The following is a 21235-nucleotide window of genomic DNA, read 5'->3' on the forward strand; positions in this document are numbered from 1 at the left end:
GCAGACCCTCAAGGTAAACAAAGATTAAGTGATTTGCCCAGGGCCACACAGCTAGTGTCTGAGGCCAAATTTGAACTCCTCCTGACTCCAGTTCCAGCACTCTATGGCTCCACTTGATATATATGTAACAGTCTAGTCCTTTAATCTCTCTGGGCCTCAGTTTCTTTGTCTGTAAAGAAAGAGGAATTGTATTAGATGATTTCTTTGGAGCCTTCCAAGTCTAAGTCCTATAGAACATGAAATTCTTGTTTAGCCTCCTAACTCCTCAACTTCTTTTCTTGTTGCAGGGTCCTGGGAGAACCATGACTAAGTCCACTGAGTGAAGTATAGCCTCCAATTAGGTCCACAGGCATTGGTAGTCTTGACATAATGAGACAACTCTAGTCACTGGTATCACCAGATGAATTAGTATTCAACAGAATGACTGTCAGATTCTTGCATTGAAAGCCTGAGAAAGCATTTACAATGAATAATTGATTGCAGGATTGCATAAATTCCAGTTGTGCTCCCAAAAGTAATGCTGTTTTTTGTCCAGCAGATGGCAATAACTCACACTAATTGACTGCTTTTGTAATAGTATAAATAATGAATTATAATTCTAGGGGTGTCATTATCCTCAAATGAGATAATGGCTATAAAGCACTTTGCAAACCTTAAAGTGTTATATAAATGCCTATTATCTTTTTTTGTTGTTGAGTCATTTCAGTTTGTGTCCAACTCTCCTTAACTCCATTTGGGGTTTTCTTGGCAAAAATACTAAAGTGGTTTGCTATTTCCTTCTCCAGTTCATTTTTTTAAAAAATGTTTTTCTTTTTTTGTTTGTTTGTTTGGTTTTCTTGTTTGTTTTTTTGCAGGGCAATGAGGGTTAAGTGACTTGCCCAGGGTCACATAGTCAGTAAGTGTCAAGTGTCTGAGGCCGGATTTGAACTCAGGTACTGAAATCCAGGACCGGCGCTTTATCCACTGCACCACCTAGCTGCCCCTCCAGTTCATTTTACAGATGAGGAACCTGAGGCAAACAGGGTTAAGTGACTTGCCCAGGGTCACATAACTAGTAAGCATCAGAAGGCAGATTTGAACTCACGAGGATGAGTCTTCCTGACTCCAGGCCCAATGCTTGCCACTTATAGTAATAGAAGGAGGAGGAGGAGGAGTGTAGTAGTAGTAGTAATAATACTAATACTAGTAGTATAGTATAGTAGTACAATTAGTATAGTGGTAGTAGTATGGTGGCAATAGTAACAATAGTAATAGTCCTAGTAGTATGGTAGTAGTAGTTGTATGATAGTTCTGTGGTAGTGGTAGTAGTAGTAATTGTAGTGGTAATAGTAATAGTAGTAGTAATGTAGTAGACATCACCTGGTCTCCAATCTGGTGATGACTTCATTCCCTGAGCTATCTAGTTTACTCCTCCTGAGGTCAAGCAATGTTTATGGAGCAATACAAGGGTGTGCTGCTAAGTGTTTAATAACTAGGTTCTCCAGAAAAAAAACTAAGGTATGCACACAATTTTAAGTTTAACCTGCATCATTAACACTTTAAGTCTAGCCAATCAACAAAACATGAGCCAATTTCTGAAGCATATGTCCTCCCACTGAAAGTTTAAGAATCTGTTAAGCAAGTCAGTTAAGAGTTTGCTCCAGCATACCCCTGAAAACAATTCTGTATTTTCTCAGAGAGTTCATAAAATCATCATATTAATTCACTGAATTCTTGTGAGTTATTTAAGAGGACTGGGGCAATTCTTATATTGTGGGTGGAAACCCCAAAGCACTAGAAGGTAAAGCATTTGTCTAAGATCTCACAGTTACAAAGTGTCGGGATCTAGAAGTTGAACACAGTTCTCTTCTGGAAGGGGAAGAGATTCTGACAGGTTACTTTCTCTCCTCAAAGACCACCTGCAGACAGCAGAGTATTCCATAAAGTAATTCAGTCTACTCCTGAATATCAAAATTCATTAAAAGGTCATTTCAGTTGGAGCCTAGGATATATCGCAAGCCTTATTTTATATGGTTTTATAATTTTATACTGCTACCTTAATTGGATTAAATTTTGGTTAACATTCAGGTGAATTTGTATTTCCTGTATACACACACCTACTGGCAGTGAATGGAGGTGTTCTGGGTGGAAGAGGGAAGCCAGTCCAGAATAAAAGTTGCTATGCAATAATAATGCACAAGATTGAGAACATATTCATATCCAGCTAATCAAATCTTTCTGCTGCCTCTGAACTGTGCTGTACATGAGCATACTTGCACATTCGTGCTTGTATCTGTGACTTTAAAGCCTGGTAAACTACCCTTTGGTGTTATTTTTGGAGGGGGATTTCTGAGCCCCAAATATGGTGATAGGCCTTTATAGAAATGCTGCTGTCAGATGACTTCAGAGTGATTATGAAACTAGCCTCTCGTTCTGAAATCCCAGACACATCATAAAGCTAGTCTTCAAAAAAGAAGCTTTTTTTGAGGAACAATTTGGTTAATAAATACAGTAAAATCATACTATAGACTTAGAACCTCACTTTTCTACAGACTCCATCAACCTCCAGGTAAAATCATTTCTTCCTTATCTGCAGGGAAATGATGTCTTCTTTTAGAATCCAGAAAATTAGTGCTGTCCTCCCTTATCCTATCCATGTGTTATTGACAGATAATACTATAATGAAGTCCTGACTCCTAGAACCTGAAATGTATGTGTTGAAAGTGTCACCACATATTTCTTGGATTCTAATTAGTTTAGGATTCAGAGTTGACTACTACAATTTACCTAGTGTCAAAGGCAAAACCATAACTAGGGAAGGGCAATTGCAGCTTCTTATAAGTAGACAAAATTTAGAGACCACTAGCAATGCCTACAATCCTTCCAGGTAGAAACAACAGAGTTTAGTTTAGCACCTTGCTAGCAAGAAGCTAATTAATAGGAAGTTGCCAGATGGGCAGCTGGACGGTGCAGTGCATAGAGTGCTAAGCCTGGAATCAAGAAGACCTGAGTTCAAATTTGACCTAAGACACTTACTAACTATGTGGGCAAGTCACTTAACCCCGTTTGCCTCAGTTTCTCATCTGCAGAATGAGCTGGAGAAGGAAATGGCAAACTATTCTAGTATCTTTGCCAAGAAAACCTGTCAAGTGGGGTCATGAAGAGTGGGACTCAACTGAAAATGACTAAGCAAACAACCAGACAGTAGGGAGGGGTGAACTTTTCCCTCAACCCACTCTGTTCCCTCCACTCTTTCAAGGTAGTCTCCTTACCAGTAGGTTCACAATAGTGCCCTGGAAATGTCTGTCTTTGTTTCCTGAGCTGAGGGCACAAATCATGCTGTTCTTCCTCTACCCTTCCCACTTCCATCCCTCTTCCAGACAATCATGGTTTGTATCCAGCCAGTCAATGGTTTGTGGTCCTTACCCTCACACAAATGTCCTGGTTTTGATCAAAGGGACTTTAATGAGTGTCCTACATAAAATGCTCATTTATGTGATGGGGCAGATGTTACCTATCCCACAGTCTAGGGCATAGGACCAGAGAGTTCCTGACTGGTGAACAGGTCTCTCTCACTGGACCAGAGTAGCTCTGACCAAATGAATTAATTGGTATAAATTTCTGCATAAATTCAATTTGCTATTATCATCTAGCATGCCACTAGTACTTGGTGTTAACAGATGTAATGAGATTCTGGCACATTGACAGAATCCCCCAGGTGGCATCTTGCCAGTTAGAGGCCAGTGAAGAGCCTACTTTCAGTAAAGCTGTGATGATATGGAATGGAAATGCCTTGGAGAGACTGTGGAATACTTTTAGATGTTCTGTAGCTAGTTCTGATTTACCAACCAGGTGGTGAAGAGGAGGCTATTTGGCTACAGAGCCATTCAAAAAGATCTGTCAGGCTCAGCCACAGCCTCTTTGCCTTCATTCTCTTAGAGATTTCATTGACTAACCTTTGCTCTGTGGTGGATAAAGGGAGTAGAACCTATGACCTTATGAGGAAGGTCTAGAAGTCACTAAAATATCCTCAAATTCCAGAGTTTGGGTTTGCAGCCAGTGAAACATTGATGCACTTGAGATATAAAGGAAATAGACCCTCCCTATGCATCCCATCTGGGTTTGCAGTCAGTGCAGCACTGATGTCCTGAGGGGCAAGGTAGAAGCTTCTGAACACTAGTCATGTAGCAGTTGAAACAAGGATGCATGGACCAGAGATGCCAAACTTGATCATGGACTTGATGGGATCTATGTTATATAGGAGAGCAGCTAGGTGGCACAGTGGATAAAGTGTTAGGTTCATCCTTCTGAGTTCAAATGTGACCCCAGACACTTACTAGCTGATTGATTCTGGGCAAGTCACTTAACCCTGTTTACTTCAGTTTCTCATCTGTAAAATGAGCTGCAGAAGGAAATGTCAACTCTGTCCAAAAATACCCAAATGGGGTCACAAAGAGTTGGATGTGGCTAAAATGACTATACAACAATAGCAATTGCTATGTAGGAACTGAGCTAGGTCAAGCCCATTCTCCCTCTGAAGTAGTGTAGGGGAAGAGTTCATAGCCTTACAATATCGGGAAATATTTATACACTGCTCTTGTCATATCATTGAAGTATATATTCCTTTGGTCTGAGCTTAGGTGGTTAAATGGAACAGAAATGGTATCATTGGCACCTAATAATGGGAGCAATTCTGGTGGCGGTTTGAGTCAATGGAGAGTAGAAAAGAGAGACATCTCGACCCCTCTAGAACCCTGAGATGTATAGTTTGCCTGGCCCCATAAGAATGGAACAGAGTATTCACACTACATTTTCTAGGGGTCCCCATACACACCAATGTCTCTATAGGGTGCTTCCATTCTGTATCATCACAATTCTCTGAGAAACAGGCTTCCTAACACCCTCCACATGGAGAAAAACGAAATGAGACACTATGCATACACAAGACCTTTTCCCCAACATTATACATACCTTATATTCCATTTGATTTTTTGGGAGGGGGGGGGGAGAGGTATTTCTGAGTCTCAAGTATGATGACTGGTTCTTGTAGAAATCCTGTTTATTTTTCCAGTATCTCTAAGTTGGTGTCATTTTATAGATGGGGAAATTGAATCCTTGGGAACCTGGCACAATATAGAATTTATCCTGTGGTGGGACACACACGCAAATGTCCTGATCTCCAATACAGTATGCTTAAATTTGTAAAAAATCAAAATGTCACATGAATGACCTTCTTTAAAGAAAATGACTGAGAAGGGCTGAAATTAGCCCTTGAAACATTAATAATTAAGCTACTTATTCTCAACAAATTCTCTCTCAGAGCTTTGTTATTGCTCATTTCAGTATTTTGTTCCTGTTTAAAGTTCATGAAGCTGTTTCCCCAAGCCTGTCCAATGAGTGAGACATATAGTTTATGATTTTCATTTGCTGATCAAAATCTGAAACTTGCTGGTCAGGCTTTTAGCAGGGCAAGTTTTACTTTCTTTTCTGGAGAGAGAGAGAGAGAGAGAGAGAGAGAGAGAGAGAGAGAGAGAGAGAGAGAGAGAGAGAGAGAGAGAGAGAGAGAGATTACAGAGAATCAGAGACTGCTCAGGGACCTGGAATGAGTCACTCTCTTTTTTAAACTAGTAAGCAGCCCCTCCCAATGTGCTAAAGTAATGTGACGTCAGAATTGAGTCTGGGTTTTTAACATCTGCAAGCCCCAACTAACTCTACTAACTTCACAGGCTACTAAGGAGGAAGACAAGAGGTGCTAATTCTGTGGGTGTGTCACAATTCTCCCTAGAGTTAGCATGGACCTTGATTCTGGGCTCCTGGGTCATCTTCCCAACTCCGCTGCCAATCTTTTACATGACCTTGGTGGAGTCACTGCTCCCCGCTGTTCCTCAGTTTCTCCCTCTGTAACAATGGGGAGATTATTTTTCAACAACAGGTAACATCTGGAACTGGAACTTGTATTTCTCTGAAGGTTGATGACTTATTCTGTGTGTTTCAAAATTGGCATGTAGAACTTTTTAAAGTGTTTTGGTTTAATAATTCTTTTTTTTCTCCTCAGGACATTCCCTTCCAGTGAGCAGAGACAGGTTGACACTCCTTGGAGCCTGATATCAATGAGACATGGGCAAAATGCAGTACCAGCTTCTCTGACTTCTGGGCAAGACCCTGGACAGGTAGTCTCTGATTCTGGACCCCTCAGTCCAGCTCCAGATCAGGTAGGTACAACTTGGGTAGTAACAGAGAAAATTATTCCTTTAATTCAACTGGGGCCACTAGCTAGTTAAGGCTGTGGCATTACCCTTTGGATGACAGTGATAGTAAAATTGGAGATAAGGATTTCCAGGGCTGCTTATTCGGGGAATGAGTGTATGATTTAAATGAGGGAACCCCCTAGATTCATTTCAGGATTGAAAAGTTGGGAGATCCCCTACCTACATGGCTTTCCCGAGAGTGTGATGGGTGGTAGTGGTGGTTTGGTATGGTCTGAAATGTAAGGGTTTTGGGGGGAAGGTTCTTTAACTTCCCTAAAGCCATTATCATCAAATCATCTGGTAGTTTTGTCCCTAATTCCAGAGAGAATATATTTGCGATATTTTATTATGAGAAATAATTTTGTTAAGCCTTTTCATAATCCTGTCCTTATTTTTTCCTGTATATATTTTATCTTATGGAACTGGGAATTGTTTAAATTACAAAAATTTAATTATCCTTATAATCTGAGGGAACTCTACATCTATTGTGGAAGGCAGTAAAATAGAAGGTAAAGAGATGTTATTTTGGTTGGTCAGTAAGTCCAGTGGATAAAAGGATTTCTTTGGCAGTGGAGACAGTGGTGAACTGAGCAGGGGTGGAGGTCAACTTCTGAAAAGGGTAAGTTTAATCAAATAAGGGAAAGAGAAAAGAGAAGCCAGAAGGCAGAAGATGGTGGCTCATATGAGATGTAGAAATTACCCTAATCTCAGGCAGTCTCCATATCAGGTTTAGAATCAGGAAGGGCATGCATCAAAGAGGAAAGGGCCCATGGGCAGGGCCAACCACTGAGGCAATCTATGAAGGGAACATCCAGGATTTGATACTATGGGGAAAAGCATTGTTTACTCAAGCCAAGCAGTTGGGTATAAATGTTGCAATAGTGTGTGCTGATATTTGGACTGGGAAACACAGAGTCACACAATTTCAACTTATGTCAAGCAGTGTAATAGGAGTGGGACCAGAAACACAGGAAATGGAATACAATAGCTAAAATGTATATAGTACTTTAAAACTTATAAAGCACTTTATAAACATTACAGTATTGGAGGAGGGGGGATTTGAATACAGCTATTTTCCAACTTCAAGTTCAGCTAATGTTACTTCTGAGGGTTTCAAAAGATAATTTGAAGGAAGGAAAGAAGCATTGACAAAGCACCTAGTATGTGCTAGGCAGTGTGCAAAGCACTTTACAAATATTATCTCATTTGATCCTCAAGCCTTGGGAGGTAGGTGCTATTATTATTCCCCTTTTTATAGTTGAGAATATTAAGGCAGATAGAGGTTAAGTGACTTTCCTAGGGTCATACAGCTAGTAAGTATCTAAGGTCACAATTGAGCTCTGGTCTTCCTGATTCCAGGCCACTGAATCCACTGGACCACCTAGTTGTCTCTTCCAGGGAACATCATCCCTTCAATATTTCTGATTCCATTGTTCTTCTGAGGTAATATAAAATCTCCCATATTGGAGATGAAAGAATAAAGAGGAAAGCCAATTTAAATTACAGAAAAAAAATGTTAAAATAAATTCAATTCTTTTTCTTTCAAGGATACAGAATAAAAAGTGCCACCAGGTTTACCTTGTTGCCAAATAATCTTAATAGGAAGTTTTATAAAAGAATTAATAGTTAATAAAACAATAGATTGTATGTCAGTGATACTTCTGAAGTGCTTTTAAAACTTTTATTTTCTTTAAGGACAGGGCCTGGACCTCTGATTTCATTGGTACAGGGAATTCCCCAGAGAAATTCCTTTTACCAAGGTGGGTTAGGTCAGCAACCTGCTTCTCTGTAATTTATACCTTGAGAGGGCTGCCTAGAGCAGAGATTAAGTGATTTGCCTAGGATCACATTGAGAGGTAGCATATGAACTCAGGCCTCCTTGGTTCTGTCTTTAGACCAAAGCTTCTTAAACTGTGGTTTGTAACTCTATAGGGAGTCATGTAACTAAATGTGGAGGTTGTGAACAATTTGGCAATGGTAAAAGGTTATGTATAACTATTTTATATACTTATATAGCTGGGGTTGTATAAGAATTTCTTGGGTGAAAAGGGGTCATAAGTGGAACAAGTTTAAGAAGCCCTGTATTAGACCATGCTGACTCTTTTTCAATGTAATTTTCTTTAAAAGATAATGAATTTGGGGGCAGCTAGATGGCGAAGTGGTAACGCACCGGCCCTGGATTCAGGAGTACCTGAGTTCAAATCCAGCCCCAGACACTTGACACTTACTAGCTGTGTGACCCTGGGCAAGTCACTTAACCCTCATTGCCCTGCAAAAAAAAAAAAAAAAGATAATGAATTTGTTCAGAAAATAACATTGCTAACAGGGATCTTAGAGATCATCCAGTCCTATACCCTCATTTTACAGATGTTAAAACTGAGGCCTAGAGAAATTATCAAGTCACAGGCCTAAGGTCCACACAGTTATTGTCAGTCTGCTCTCTTGACTTAGTCTACACCACTGCCCTTTCTCTATCCCTTCTTAACAAAAGCAAATTTCAGTATAATCTATTTTAAATTATTCAGGTTTTGAATGGGGGGGGGGCGTGGTAGTGGTTGGGCCTGAAATTTTACTGTAATTCCTCAGAAATTGAATGACATAAGGTTGAACAACTTCCTCATATCCTGGTCCACATTGGCTTCCTGTTTAGTGTGGTAGTATATTAACAGTATCATTTTGTTATCTGTTATCTGAGATTCTGTGCTACAATAGAAAATGCTTGAGAGCTAGGTTATCCATTTAGTTTAAAATAAAGCCCTGGGGAAGAAACTTTGACTATTTCCAATCATTGTTATGGAGAAAATTTCTACTTTTAATGACATAAGCCTCATTCTTAGGTTGTATCTAATTTAATATAATAATTGAGATCTGTCTTTGTTGACAACCCAAAAGGTCTTGTTTTATTATAGGAATGGAATAGTGGGGAAATTTCTACTCTAAGTAAAATATAATCTAATGATAACTCTTTATTCTTTGCCTCTTCAGCATTTAGGGTGTGCTATTCAGATTATTTTAACTAATTATATAACATCCTTATAGCTATTTAGAATCAAAGAATGCTAGAGTTGAATGGGATCTTAGAGATTAAATTGTACAACCCTCTCATTTTACCTTTCACTTCTAAGAGGCAGTAAGGGATTAGTGCTAGCTTTAAAGTTAAAAAACAAGGGGTGGGGTGCAGCTAGGTGGCACAGTGGATAAAGCACTGGCCCTGGATTCAGGAGGACCTGAGTTCAAATTCCACTTCAGACACTTGATACTTACTAGCTGTGTGGGTTCGTCTTACCCTGTGATACATATTAGTTGTGAGACCAAGAGCCAATCGCTTAAACTCAGTGTTCTAGACAACTCTGTAAGACTATAAATTTCAAGGAAATTGCTTTGCTGAAATGTATTGGTAGAGTGAGTGTCTACATGGGGAACTGGCTATGTTAATGAAATTATAGGCACAGATTTCCTCTTTCTCTTTCCACTTCTCTCCCCAAGGGGTAAAAAAAAAATCCCACTAGTTCCATGAAGTAGGTACTGCTCTCTCCTCATTGACAGTTGAGGTAAATAAGACTGCACAGGCCACATAGCTAGTTAGTGGCAGGCCCAGAACTCCAGATTCCTAGCTTTCTCCTATTTAAAGTAGACAATCCTGCTTTAGCTGTAGCTATTTCTACCAGGTATTTGTTGTTTGCCTCTAATATCTCAATATCAGGTACCATATCTTCCATATAGATCTATACTGGAGGAGCTTAACTGGTTAGGCCTTCAAAAATGATTTTCAGGTAATTTAGAGATCCCTTCTAGTCTAACATTCTTTAGAAGGTGCCGGAGTACTCAAGAGAAATTAACATTAGCTTGAGGTACTCGTATTTAATTTCCTCTCTATTTTGTTCAGAACACTAGAATCTTAACCTTATAGACCAATATAACCCTAGATAAGTTCAGAATCAAATACAGAAGAATTCACTGAAAAGAGATGATTTTTGAAAAGTTGTCAAATTCAGGGTATTTTCTAGGCAAAGTTTCACTGTCTGTGGTTTTTATTCCTCCAGAGAACCTTCTGACATAAAACATTTTGTTATAGTAATTATTGCTGCTATCCATTGAGGAGAACTGTGTGAAATGTATAAAGTGATGACTTGAATTTGAGGTTACCTGTTTCTAGCTCTTGGATACAGTGACTTACTTCACACTTCATTCAGGGTAAAACTAGTACGTTTTGGGGGGCACGGAATGATGTTTTTAAGCTAATCAGTCATAATGTAAGATCCTGGTGGCCAGGAAGCACAAGTCATCATAGTTAAAAACCTCCTTTTGGACCTCAGGATCCCCATCTCAATCCAACATTTATTAAGCACCTACTGGAGGTGTCCTGCACTGGAGATATGAAGTGCTTGGATTTTTGTTTTTTTAAGTCGGGCAATGAGGGTTAAGTGACTTGCCCAGGGTCACACAGCTAGTAAGTGTCAAGTGTCTGAGGCTGGATTTGAACTCAGGTACTCCTGAATCCAGGGCCGGTGCTTTATCCACTGCACCACCTAGCTACCCCGAAGTGCTAGTTTTTAAAGGCAGCTCTTGCTCATAAGTATTTTACAGTTTAATGGAGGGAGGGGAGGATAGGACATAAATATAAATAAGTATGGTAGAAGGAAGAAGGTGACAAGGGAAAAGGATATGAAAAATCTGAGAATTCTAGGATCATTTTTCAGTAAGAAGAGGATGGGTGAGTGTGTGTGTGTGTGTGTGTGGGGGGTATTCTCAAATTTCCTCTGGCTGGATAAGACTAAAGAAAGAGAAAGGGTGACACCCTTGACCTTGAAGCCCTAGGAAGAGTAGCCCTAAGTCCCACGTTGGAATTATGTGCAAAGGATCCCCCCCACCCCATATCAAAAGGGCACGCGAGTCTCCACTGTGTCTTACCTCTCTAAGGAAAAGAGGAGATGCATTTTTCTTCATTTTTCCCCCCTGGGGCCAATGACTAGTCATTACAATTTCACTGTGTCTGGTTTCAATTGAGTGGGAAAATGCTAATTCTTTAAAGCATAAGTAACTGAGATATGAAGGGCTTCCAGCTCGGCCCGCCGGGATATCCAAACTAGGCAGTGCCTCTCGGCTGTCTCCTAAACCCGAGCTACTCAAGCGTCCCCTGGGAGCCTCCCTCACACCTCACCGCCCCGGGAGGAGAGATGCCCCCAACCGCGCTCGAAAAAGGCGGGAGACCGACTTAAGTAGTAACGGTCGCCCCCGGGCTAGCCAATCGGCAGTGGCTGCGGCTCCCTCTCCCCACCCCCACCCCCACCCCCTCAGTTCTATTCCCCGCCGCCGCTGCCGCCGCCGCCTCTTGGGCCCTCCTCCTGTCTGTCAGTCACTTCCCCGGGAGTGGGGGGGTGGGGCCGGCGGCGGCTGCTGCGGCGGCGACTCAGGCTCCAGTTCCGGGGCGAGCGGCGGCCGTTGGGGTGAGTTGGAGGCGGTTCGGAGCCGCTGAAGCCCGGAGCGGGAGAGGGGGAGGGGGAATTCCGTTGCCATTAGCGGGGCTGGGCCGTCCCGAGCCGAGAGAGGCAGCTGTGGCCGCAGCCACCCCTCGAGGAGGGTAGACGGGCTGGGAGCTGGGGGCCCGGTCTCTTGAGTCTCCACCTCCTCAGGCGTCCGAAGAAGGGCGGGGTGGGGGTGGGGGGAAACGTTCCCTCCGGGCCCTTCGGGACCGGACCTCCTGCTCCCGGGCTCCGTCCGCCCACCTCCCCCTCCGGCAGGCCGGCCTGGGCCAGGGCACGCTTCTCGGCCTCGGCCTTCCCCTTCTCGCGCCGCCCGGGAGGACCCTCACTCTCGCGGAAATTGGGCCGGGGGTGGGAAAGGTGTGGGGAGGCCACCTTGGGGGGTGGGGGGAAACCGAGATTTCCAAACTCCGGTTTGCTCTTATTTGCATCGAGTCCTGGAGAGAGGAAGTCGGTGGGGGGGAGGCGGGGAAGGAGCCGGTGGAGGGGAATTTCCAGCTCTTCTTTAGGATCGGGGCTTGACAGGAAGCGCTTCGCTGGGAGCCCTTGGCTTATTTCTGTGCGGAGGAGAGGGGCTCTGCAAATGGAGAAGGCCCCTTGGGATCCTTCCCATGGTCTCCCTACCCCACCCACAGGACTTTTACTTGAGAATCGTCCTAAAACGGAAAACCAATTTTTTGTTATTGTGATGGTTTAATTTAAGTACTCCATGAATGAATTCCCTGGGCAGACTTGGCTCACATCCTTCTTAAAGTGTTCCAAAGATTCCTGACATGTATGTGTACATACCTTTTCCAGGGACAGGCCTAAAGTGTTCTGTTTGGATAGAAGATAGATTCGTTTTAAACCCTTACTTTTCATAGTGTTGGGGTTCAGGATAGGGCAAAAGAGACTCCAACCGTTAGATTTCACATTGGTGCTTTTGGAAAGAAATTATCTTACTTGATTCTCACAATGATCCAGTGAAATAAGTAATACAAGAAATATTTTTACTGTTTTGCAGATAAGGAAGCTTGAGAATCTCAGCAACTTTTAAGTGACTACCTAAGTTCATACAGTACTATAGTTAATGTGTGGCAGAATGAACACTTTATGCCCAATCCTAACACACTGCTCTTCAAGAGTATGTTCTGTCTCCATTAGGGCCATTTAGATTCACTGTATTTCCAGGTCACAGAATGTCTTACTACCTCTAGCAGGCTGCATTTTACTGGCTCACAGGTCAGTAGTGTGATTTGCTCAGTGTAACCTCTTATCATTGTTGAAAAAGAAGCTCAAAACATTTTTTTTTCTATTTTTGGTGGAGTGCCAGGTTTTTAGATCAAGGACAGTACATTTTGTTGTTTACCAGGGTCTTTAAAACCTTGATGGCAAGGCATGGAAGTCTGATTAGAATGAAGTTGGGCCCTCCTTATTTGGAACACTGGATCTGGTTTTTAGTCTCCATATTACTAACAAGTTGTATCATTTCGAGCAAACCGGTTAATCAACAGGTATCCATTTTGTCACATAGTATCTGGAGATCTGGATTCAAGTTTTAGCTTTTCCACTTGATGAAAATGTGATCTTGGGCAAGTCAAAGACTACATGGGGAAGAGGGTGAACTAGATATACTGTCAGGATTTTTGAAAATTGCAAAGAGACAATTTTTAAGTTTGTTTAAAAACTTCCTACTAAATAAAGCTATCTCAAAGTGGGATGGGTCTTTTGGGGAGCTGGTGAATTCTCTTTCTCTGGAATTCTTCATTACAAAGCTTGATTAACTACTTGCCAGTGTGTACTTGTGGTGATTCTTTTTTGGGTGTGGGTTGGACTATAGTCAAACTCTTGAGGGCCTATCCAATTCTGAAGTTATGTGATTCTTTGCCCCCCCACCCCAGCTTTCTCTAAAAACATTCCATAAGTCCCCAGCACTGAGTTCTAGGTGATTTGGGGAATATAGAAATATAATATATGGTGCTTTTAAAAAAATTTTTATTTATTTTGGGTTGAGGCAGTTGGGGTTAAGTGACTTGCCCAAGGTCACATTGTCAAGTGTCTGAGGCTGGATTTGAACTCAGGTCCTCCTGAATCCAGGGCCAGTGCTCTATCCATTGCGCCACCTAGCTTCCCCATGGTACTACTTTTTGAGAAACTTGTATTCTACTAGGGGATCAAAAGTAAGCCACTGGAAAATAATTTTAACAGTTAAGTGCAGAACTATTATAGTGACTAATACATTCATAGATCATTCATATGTGTGTGTGTGTGTGTGTGTATTATCTATCTATCTATCTTAGGATGGGCTGTATGGGCTGAATTAGTCAGAAGGCTTCTTAGGACTTAAAGGATAGATACGTGTTGAGCCTTGAAGAATGGGTAGGATTTTAGATGGTGTAGGGGGGAAAGTGCTACATTTTGGAAAATGTCTCTAGACTTAGATTCAGAACCTGTCTTTGATATTACCAATATGGCCTTGGGCAAATCACTTAAATTCCTTGTGCCAGTTTCCTTATCTATAAGATAGATGGCCATTGAGAGCCTGTCCAGCTCTAGCTATGATCTTTTGCCCTCTCTGGAACACAGTTTTCTCATCTCTAAAATGAGAGTTGACTAGATGACATTTGAGGTTGCTTCCTGTTCTAAATCTGTAGTCACTTGATAGAAGGAAGGACACTTCCAAATTCCTGCCGCCAAGCGCTATACTCTATCTACTGTGCCACCTATCTATTAGAATCATCTAAGTGGCTCAGTGGACCAGGAATCAGGGAGACCTGAGTTCAAATCCACCTGACATTTAGCTGTGTGACCTTGGGCAAGTCATTTAACTTCTGGCTTAGTTTCCTCATCTTTAAAATGAAAATAATAGTGGCATTTTCATTTTGGGTAGTTGTAAGGATAAATGAGATATTTGTAAAGTGCCTTTGTAAACCTTAAAGTGTTATTATCACTGTGTTATTGTAGGGATAAAATAAGTTGTGAAATCACTTAAAGGGATAAAAATACTTTATAAATGAAAGATACTGTTTTTCTCCCATAATGTATCATATTTTCAATTCATGAAAAAATGTGTTTTGTAACTATTTCAACACAAGCTGGTATTTTACCATAATCTAGTATTTCTACTTTGTGGGGTCTACCCCAAATTGCTGCATATCTAAACAGTCTTTATGAAGACATTGCTGTGAAATAGTTGTTCTCCATGTTAGTATGCAAAATTAAAAAAAAATTATTTAGATGCCTTTTGTCTTTATTTACAGATATATTCCTGTACCACTCCTTCCCCAACAGCTTTCTCCTATGACAAAGACAAACATTTAAGCAAAACCCACTAACGGAGCACCTGTGTTCCAATTCCACTTTTGACATTCTATGTGACTGTAGACTTGTCACTTTACCTCACTGGACCTCTGTTTCCTTATCTATAAAATGGAGTTGAAGTAGATCAATTACCACTTTAGGACCTGTGATATTGTGTCTGTATCTTATTCTACATCCATAGCCTCTCACTTCTTCAAGGAAAAGAGGAGGTACATTTCTTCATTTGGGGGGGGGGGCAAGATTGGTCCTTACAGTTTAATTGTTTTTGGTTAGGGGCAGCTAGGTGGCGCAGTGGATAGAGCACCGGCCCTGGAGTCAGGAGTACCTGAGTTCAAATCCGGCCTCAGACACTTAACACTTAACTAGCTGTGTGACCCTGGGCAAGTCGTTTAACCCCAATTGCCTCACTAAAAATAAATTAAAAATAATTGGTTTTGGTTTCAACTTAGTGGGAGAATGCTCTTTCTGAAAATTGTGACATTTGGATGATGTTTTGATAAAAAAATAATAGCCTATGTTTAGATGAACAACCTGGCCAATTTTTGAAAGTACAGAAGAGCTAGATTCTAGTAGTATAGTTGTATATAGTTAATGTAGTTAGACTGTATCTTTTTGCCATATTTAATGAAAATCCCTCCCACACTACATTCATGAACTCTGGCATTTAGGTATCTAGGCTATTATTAAGTGATATTTCATGGTCTTTGGTACAGTATAGGACAGGTAGTTAGAATGTTACTGACCATGGCATGACCAACAGCTAGATTGGTTATGGGCAGAAGTGTGCTATGGTACATTCCTAGCTCTTGATACAAATGCCTAACAACCATGTATTTGAGAACTTCATATTGTAAAACTTTCTTACTTACTGGGAAGATTTACTTAGGTGGTAGAAAAAAAGTTGCTGTTTTCATGCTTCAACCAGCATATAATTCTGGTTGCTGGTTGTTTTTAAAATGTTTTCAAGACTTGATATCTTCAAAGTTATTTATAAAAATAATTTTAGTAGTGTTTCAGTTGTTGAATTGTTTAGTATAAGAATCAATTTTGTATAATAACAAGGACTAATTGGAATGAATAATTGTATGTTGTAGAGTCTTTGCACCTTCCTGTACTTACTTGAACTGGTATATGTTGAGTAAATATTTGATGAATGAATGAAAGGTGCCCCTCCTTTTAAAATTAAATAATTTTTGTGTTCAATTATATACAAATCTAAACAAATATACATTTGTATCTATTGATACTTAAAAATTAATTTATACATATGTTATCTTTACAACAGTTTATTATAGAGTATTTTACACATAATCAGGTCCTTAATGAATGCTTGTTGAATTGTATAATGCTTACTCTCTTGCCCCTTATATTCATTCATGTCTGTATTGGAGCATTTTTTTTCTTTTTAAAACAAATGATCAATACATAAATATTTAATTAGTCTTTACTATGTACCAAACATTGGGGAGTCAAGTAAAATTAATCAAACAATTCTATTTGCAAGGAACTAACTTTGTAATAATAGCATCTATTAGTGCTTTTAGGTTTGCAAAGCACTTCATGTACATTTTATCTTTTTTTTTTGCTGATAAAAATATTTTATTTTTTCCAGTTACGTAAAGATAGTTCTCAACATTTGTTTATACAAACTTTCCGATTTCAGATTTTTCTCCCTCCCTCCCCCTTCCCCTAGACAGCAGGCAATCTGATATAGGGTGTGTGTGTGTGTATGTATATATATATATATATATATATATAATTATTATTATATATACATTAAACATATTTCTGCATAAGTCATGTTAGAAGAATCAGAGCAAAGAAGAAAAACCTCAAAATAGAAAAACAGCAGCACCAAAAACAAAAGAAATAGTATGGTTCAATCAGCATCTATACTCCACAGGTTTTTTTTTCCTGAATTTGGAGATCCCCTTCCATCATGGGTCCCCTGGAATTCTTCTGTACCATTGCATTGGTGAGAAGAATCTAGTCCATCACAGTAGATCAACACACAATGTTGATGATACTGTGTACAATGTTCTGGTTCTGCTCATCTCACTCTTCATCAGTTCATGCAAGTCCTTGCAGGTTTCTCTGAACTCCTCCTGCTCATTGTTTCTTATAGCACAATAGAATTCCATTACATTCATATACCAGAACTTGTTCAGCCATTCCCCAGTTGATGGGCAACCCCTCAATTTCCAATTCCTTGCCACCACAAAAAGAGCAGCTATAAATATTTTTGTACATGTGGGTCCTTTTCCCTTTCATTTTATCTTTTGATCTTTACAACAGTTCTGTGAGATAAGGACTCTCCATTTTATACATGAACAAATTGATGCTCAGAGAAGTCAAATGACTTCTCCATGGTCACAGCGCTATTGAGGATTATTGGGTAAAAGGGTATGCTTTTTTTGGTGACTCTTGTATATTGCCAGATTGCCCTACAAAAAAGTTCTTCCAATCTACAATTCCACCAGAAATGTATGAGTGTACAACTCTGCCAACATTTTTATCACTTTTTAAAAAATTTGATGGTTATAAAAGTAGTAATAAATCAATAACAATTGTTGTTAACCTACAATGTGTCATGTTTTAACGATACAAACACAAAAATAAGACAGACCTGCCCCTCCTTCTGGAGCCTCTTTCTTCTTGAGGGGTAGAGAGGTAATCTCTTAGTTTACACAGTCCCAGGGATAGTGACTGGAGATAAATGCCAATAGGTTATCACATTCTTAAAGTAGCAACAACAATATTGATTATTGTTTCTTTCTTTTTTTTTTTTTTGCGGGGCAATGGGGGTTAAGTGACTTGCCCAGGGTCACACAGCTAGTAAGTGTCAAGTGTCTGAGGCTGGATTTGAACTCAGGTACTCCTGAATCCAGGGCCGGTGCTTTATCCACTGTGCCACCTAGCCGACCCCCGATTATTGTTTCTTGATTGGGAGATGGGGGAAAGTTTTGGGGGAATGACTGACTGGTTGGTTAATGGGACAAGAAAGATGGTGGTACTCAGCTAAGCCTTGTTCTCCTAGTGAATAGCTGCCTAGACAGTAATGGTAATGATTACTATAACTAGCATTTATATAGACCCTACTATGTGCCAGGCTCTGTACTTAGCACTTTGCAAATGTTACCTAATTTAATCCTCACAACATTCCTGGGAGGGAAGTGCTATTATTATCTCCATTTTACAATTGAGGAAAATGAGGTAGAGGTTAAGTCATTTGTTCAGGGTCACATAGCTAGTAAATGTTTGAGGCTGGATTTGAAATCAGGCTGTCCTGGCTCCAGATCCAGTGCTCCATCCACTGTGCTGAAAATTGAACGGTTTTAATTTAACAAGTTAAAAAATTTAGTGTTGCCTTGAAGCTGGGGAAAGAGTACTTAAGAATTGTTTTAAATTAAAAATTTTCTGATTATTGGTGAAATCAATGAGATTGTTTATGCTCCTATTTTTTAACCATACAATGGGGATCGGGTGCTGTTTTTGAATATTCATATTAGGCTTTATTAATGTTTATATTAAGGTTTTACCTGTTATATTTGGTTATGCCTGCTTATATTTAGAAAAATATTTTCCCCTAATTGTTACTTTTTTATTATATTGTTTTTGCTTTCTAGAACTTTACATTTTTTGTAATTTCTTATGTTTGTTTAATTAATTGATATCTGCCCTCAGCTGAAATAAATATTTTATTTTTTCTAACATTTTATAATTAATCTTCTTGTGCTTAATTCTGTGATTCAGCTGGAATTATTATGACATAGATTGTTATTTTATTATTTAAATAATATTTTTAAATATTTCTAAAATAAATATGAATACCATTCATCTTTGAGTGCCCATGGAATGAATAGTGGAATTATTACATATAATTTAGTGACTAGTCCAGTCAATAAATATTCATTAAGCGCCTCATATTTGTCAGGCCCCTATGGTAAGCACCGGAGATAAAAAATTGGCAAAAGATAGTTCTGCCCTCAAGAAACTCACAATCTGGGGCAGCTAGGTGGCACAGTGGATTGAGCACCGGCCCTGGACTCAGGAGGACCTGAGTTCAAATCCGGCCTCAGACACTTTACACTTACTAGCTGTGTGACCCTAGGCAAGTCACTTAACCCCAATTGCCTCACCAAAAAAAAAAAAAAAAAGAAACTCACAATCTAATGGGGGAGGCAACAAGCAACAAATATGTACAAACAGCTATATACAGAATAAATAGGAAGTAAATGAGGGAAGATGTAGAATTAAGAGGTAGTAGGAAAGCCTTCCTCTAGAAGATGGGATTTTAGTTGAGACTAGAATATTAGAATGGATACACATATAATGGCAATAATTTGTAGTTAGAGAAAAGATTTTCTTCTAAGAGTGCTAAATGCATTTTATTTAACTTTTTCTTTTTTTAGTTATTTAGGTCTATCCTCTGTTCTTTCTGCTAAAATGAAACTGAAACCTACCCATGGCCTATCTCTTTGGATTAATTAATATCTAAAGTTAGGCTTCCTAAAACTAAAGAATTAGGTCTGATCCCTGTTCCTGCTTCCATTTTTATGAAGTCAGGATAAAAATTACCCATGACCTGTATTATGGCAATGTTAGGAGAACCGATTAAATTATTTCTAAGATTATAACTATATTATAATTTAGATTGCAATTGTATCTAAGGTTATTTGATATTTAAACTGTGATCTAGAGAGCTAATTAGAGCTGGACTCTGATTCTAATTCCTTTCCTGGTAAAAAAAGAGAAAATGACTATCTCACAGAAATGTTCAGAAAATTGATGAAATGTCTATAGTCTTCTCTAAACTCTGGTCTAGCTGAGATTTCTAAAGGTTCCTACCCATGCCCTGCTTACTGTTTCCCTGACTTTTTGGCCAGAAGATTCTGGTGTAGGAAATCTTAGTTATTTATAGTAAGCAAGTGAGAGAGGAAAAAAAATCAAGGGTGACAATAATGCAATTTTACCTAGAAAAACAATTCTTAATACAATGGTATACAAATTAACTTGGTTACAGTAAATTAATTTATTGACAAAATAAAGCTTATACTTTTTTATTTTTAAAAAACCTTAATAAGCAATGTTTTCCTTTTGCTATAGTCACTTGTTTTACAGAATTTGGCATCAAGTTTCTCTTTAATGTTTCATTATGAAACCACACATCACATTGAATATTAAGCACAACTTTGACAAACATTCCATCTTTCCAAGTTTAGCCTTGATTATAGCCATATAGGTTTTGAATGGTGTTTAAATCAACAAATTCCCTGTTTTATCTCCATCTTCTTTGTTAAACGTATGTAACCTTTTGTGGTGCATGGCATAGTATAAGTTGTTCCATTTGAGAATTTTTGTAAATTCTGAAACAATTCTCTATATTATTATATTTGCTGCTAGAGCTCATCATTACCTCAAGGAGGACAAGACTTTCAGGCATGCTGGATTTTTTAATTCCCCCCAAACTTTTTTTTTTGAGTGAATGCTTTACATTCTGATTAAAATGCCCAGGTCGTAAAGGCTCACCTGGACTTCCCAGTGTTTTTGGCATGACATTGAATAAGAAAGTCTTATCATGGGGGTGGCTAGGTGGCATGGTGGATAAAGCACTGGCCCTGGATTCAGGGGGACCTGAGTTCAAATCCAGCCTCAGATACTTGACACTTAACTAGCTGTGTGACCCTGGGCAAGTCACTTAAGTAACCCTCATGGGGCGGGTTGGGGTGAGGGGGCTCATCAGTAAAAACAACAACAAAACAATCGTTAGTACTCCAAGCCTTGTACTGTCATGTCCAAAATAAGCTTTTTTTCAGCATTGGTTAACAGCTTTTTTTTTTAACTGTTCTTCCAACTAAAGGAAGTCTATGCCATACTCTAGAGCAACGCTTCTTAAATTATGAGTCGCAACCCTATATGGGGTTATATAACTGAATGTGGGGGTTACAAAAAATTTGGCAACAGTAACAGGTTATGTATACCTATAAACATTTCTAGGGCAAAAGGAGGTCACAATTGGAAAAGGTTTAAGAAGTCCTGCTCTAGAGTAGAATCAATAATAATCCCATTAGTTGTCAGGTTCCTTTGAAGGTCTTTGCTTGTTTTCTGTGTGTTGATTAGGCAGATTTTCATGGACAGTTTATTGAGTCTTGTCATTTTTCTTCTTTTCTTGACTTTCCTTTGCACTTTAGTACTATTGATACTATTTCACAGTTAATGAGTCAA

At 39.4% G+C, this 21235-nt stretch overlaps 1 protein-coding gene and 1 pseudogene across 1 annotated transcript in view; both read left to right on the top strand.

Annotated features, from left to right (window-relative positions):
• The window catches only part of LOC122739073, a 35985-nt pseudogene extending 24282 nt beyond the window's left edge, over positions 1-11703 (top strand).
• Positions 11552-21235, top strand: part of TRAF2 (TNF receptor associated factor 2) — a 65318-nt gene continuing 55634 nt past the window's right edge. Inside the window, 1 exon segment of the mRNA XM_043987532.1 lies at positions 11552-11674. The gene's annotated coding sequence lies outside the window, so the exon portion shown is untranslated.

This window comes from Dromiciops gliroides, chromosome 2 (assembly GCF_019393635.1).
Source record: "Dromiciops gliroides isolate mDroGli1 chromosome 2, mDroGli1.pri, whole genome shotgun sequence".
Taxonomy (NCBI): Eukaryota; Metazoa; Chordata; class Mammalia; order Microbiotheria; family Microbiotheriidae; genus Dromiciops; species Dromiciops gliroides.